Here is a 3905-nt window from a genome sequence, read left to right on the forward strand (position 1 = left end):
GGTGGTACACCTGAAAGCCGTTAGTGTTTCTGTGAAAAGGTTAGATCTATGCCTATAGACTGAAATGCTGTTTAGTAAACCTCTGAAACACATCATCATAATAGGTGATGATGATGATCAGTCATTATGATCATCATCATCATCATTACCTATTATCATGGATTTCCTTTTCCGTACCTTTTCCCCCATTCCAGGGGGCCTTGTTACGCTCTCACTTTGTAACACACTGCTTTTTCTTGTACATTAGTTTAGGCTTACATAGCCCATACTTGGATCATTTCAACTCACTTTGTCAGACAACTAATCTTTCAATTGATGCTTTTCTAAAACTTTTCAGAGTCTGAAAGAGCAAATACGCAGTATCAGGGTTTCTACAGCTTACAAAACAAAGAAATTCATTAGGAATTTTCTTGAATGCGGAAAATAAAAACTGTCATTGGATTCATGAGGGCGAAGGGATCCAACTTTGGACCAAAACTAAAACGCAACTTTTGGTCTAAAAGTTGCTTTTTAAGCCTGTTGTTACAACCGTTTATTATATAGACAGGAGTGTTTTACTGGAAATTATTCATACCAAGCTACATCCGGGACACGAGTGGCGTAAAGTGAAAAATCGGCTTATTGGTCTCACTTTGGGTAATTGATCAACTTTGTCGATTTGTTCCACCAACACGGCCCATAGTACAACCCAAAAAATAACCCGAAAATAAACACTCATCAAATCAAACTCGCTTCCAGGACTTTTTTCCCCCGAGAGTAGAGCCTATATAGCTGGCTCAAGTTTAAAGCATCGAATTCAGCTGTTGTTTTTTTTTTAAAGTACACCGCTGACCAGGTACTGATTTTTTTCTTTTTATTAAATCGCAGGCTCAAGCCAGGTTAACTTAATGTAAGAATAAATAACACGGGAGCTCCGCTTTTATATTTGGCTAAATCTTTGTATTATCTGAAGGATTCCTGAAACTAATCGGTAAACTGCGCTTACTTAGCAACTAACGAAGCCGAAAATGACGTAATAAAAAAGAGTGCTGAACGCCAAAAAACAGAATTTATCAGGCTTCAGGTATTTAAAATGTGGATGACGGTATCCACCAGATAAATCACTATCCTAGGGATAAACACTAGCGAAACCAATTGAATTATCCAGTGGATAGCGATTCCATGATCCTCGCTCTAACAACTGGGGCCAGAGTGTCTGCGCTACCGTAGCTCGATAGACAAATTGAAGATGCGTCATGTAGCGCTCATCAGCAACTTCCAATATCATGTGCGCAGTGATGAATTTGAATTTGATTAGGTCAGCGTGAATGCATGTTAGGCTTGGAGGCTTCTTTCCTTATCCGTTGAAGTCAACAGAATAAGGAATAAATATAGAACCAAATAAGAAATGAATTCGAGAAAAAACAAACAAACAAAGGATACACTAAGTCTTTTAACTAGTCTTTTACCCCCGAAAGGCATAAAAAAGGTGTTCTAGTAATTGTGAGACTTGATTCCTTAAACTCTTACGCTGTTGTATCTTTCCAATCTCCTTGCGGTGCTTGATGTAGCTAGTAGACAGTCATATATCTTGTATTTTCCTGGAACTTGTTCTTCCAAGACTCTTCGCCTGAAGCTTGATGTTCGCGGCTATTTAAAAATACGACTTTTCTTTCATTCTACAGCAAAAAGTATTAAGAAGAAATTTCACGTTTTTCATGAAAAGACTAATTTCGATATAAATCAAATGTAGGACACGATTCAACCTCCTCATTTAAGCTTGAAATATCAGTTACCTTATAGAAAAGTTTTGAGCTGTAGTGGTTGTATCGTTCAACCAGTCTGGTAACGGCTTGAAATATTAAAGTTGGCAGTATTTGTTTAAAAAGAATACGTGTTGTGTTTCGGGTCCCCAACCGAAATCGAATACGAAAGGGGTGGGGATGATATTCGTCTCGCTTAAGAGTGTAAATTTCGGGTTTTGGCCTCACTTAGGGTGTTCTTTGGAAAACACCATCATATTAAGCCCATATGTAGCCGTGAAGGTCTCAGTTAGGGTTTCACGCGAAGAAATATAAAAATTTATTATATATATGGGGCGAATTTCATGTAATAAACCTTCCAAATAGAATTCTCTCTTCCTTATATTTCACCAGTGAAAAAACCGATACGTCCAATCAGGTTTGCGTATAGCGTTCTTCACATGTGAAAAATATAACCAATGAGCATTGAGTAGAATCACCCATTAGCCAATCAGAACATAACACTCAAATGGGTTCCGAGGCGCGCCGGTTGAGAAAACATGCTTGTGTTTTTCGCAAACTGACATGGCTTCAGCACGTTTTGTTCCACCTGAAACAACTTTAGAGGCTTTTATTGAAGAGCAAGCAAACAAAAACACGTTGAGTAAAACCAAAAGAGATGTTTCCTTACTCAAAGAATTTATGAGAATGAAAGGAAAACACGAAGAATTCGAAAACATTGAACCGAGAGAGCTCGACGAAATACTGCAATTGAAGAAAGAGAACATGTCAGCTTATCAGAAAACCAAGAGTCACCTCAACAAGTTTTGTCCCTACTTCAAGGCGCAAACATTCACGGAGGAACAGTTAATATCTCGATAAACACTGTAAGTCAGCAAAGTCCAAACTTGTCTGTGATGCACAGTGCGAAGCGCCGCCATTATGTGATTGAATCAGACAGTGATTAATCGGACCTAAAATAAATGTGAAGAAGTGTTTTCGTCATTTCACTTTTGATTTTTCTTTTTTTGCATTTAGCGTTATTCTTAATGAGGAAGTATTTTTTAATACCTGTAACGTTTTCCCCCGAAGACAGTTTTTGCGCATTTCGGAAGTTTTTAAGCTTACTGAATTGGATTCTTGAGTTTTCGCTATTTCGCAAACATGGTTTATAAAGCTTGCATCACAAAGAAAACAATAAAATTTCTGATTTACACGCTTTTATTTCCTTAAATATAATAAACAAATTACACCATAGAAAGTGCTTTGTACGGATTTTATTCACTCGTTGCAAAACTTTAGAAACTCACTCGTTCGCTACGCTCACTCGTTCGTTTCTAAAGTTTTGCGACTCGTGAATAAAATTCCGTACGGCGCACTTTCTATGAAGTAATCTATTTATATTTCATATGTTAAGAATATGGTCTCTTTTAGGGGTCAAAAAGTTTTGGGTGAAGCCCAGATTGGTCTTCTTTAGGGATTTCATTCAGAATTTCCGACAAGCATCCCCCCCTTCATATGCATATATGTCCCTCCCCCTTCCCCGGTGGGGCGGTTGATAAAGGTAAACTAATTTTACAGATCCGTGCACAAGATATGTAAGAATATTATTATCAGGTCTTAAAAAATAAATTTTTTTTGCTTTATATTTTACTCAAATACTAACCTTTTTTACAAAGGGTCATACAATCCCATTTTCATTATAGACGTTTGTCTTTTCCCCAACTGTTTTAATAGTAAACCCACGTACAAGTATCTCGAATTTGATTCCAATCACAGTATTTGCCACAAAAAAGTGCAGATCTAGAATTTCATTTACCGTCAATGCTGGGTACCTTCTGTGTTCGACGAACGGAATCATGTTGACGACGTTAGTGCAGGTTACCGAAATCTGCTCTGCAAAGTTAAAAACCAGGTGTTCCCTCTAGTCAGCCCGTAGGAGTCCTTTAAATCTATATTTTCCATAACATCTGATAAAAGCGACGTTTTTAACTTAAGCAGCTAACATATGAAATTTTCAATAATCGTGCTTCACAAACCATTTCAAGAAACTCAAATATATCACTGGACGGTAACGTCGTTCGTTCTTTGGCATAAGTCACGGACGGCTGTAAAAACCTCTTAAAAAGGGAATCATATCAGTAATAGACCCTTTGAGGCGTCTGACTTTCTGCCGGAGAAATT

The sequence above is a fragment of the Montipora capricornis genome, chromosome 10 (genome assembly GCF_036669925.1).
Source record: "Montipora capricornis isolate CH-2021 chromosome 10, ASM3666992v2, whole genome shotgun sequence".
In the NCBI taxonomy this organism is placed as follows: domain Eukaryota; kingdom Metazoa; phylum Cnidaria; class Anthozoa; order Scleractinia; family Acroporidae; genus Montipora; species Montipora capricornis.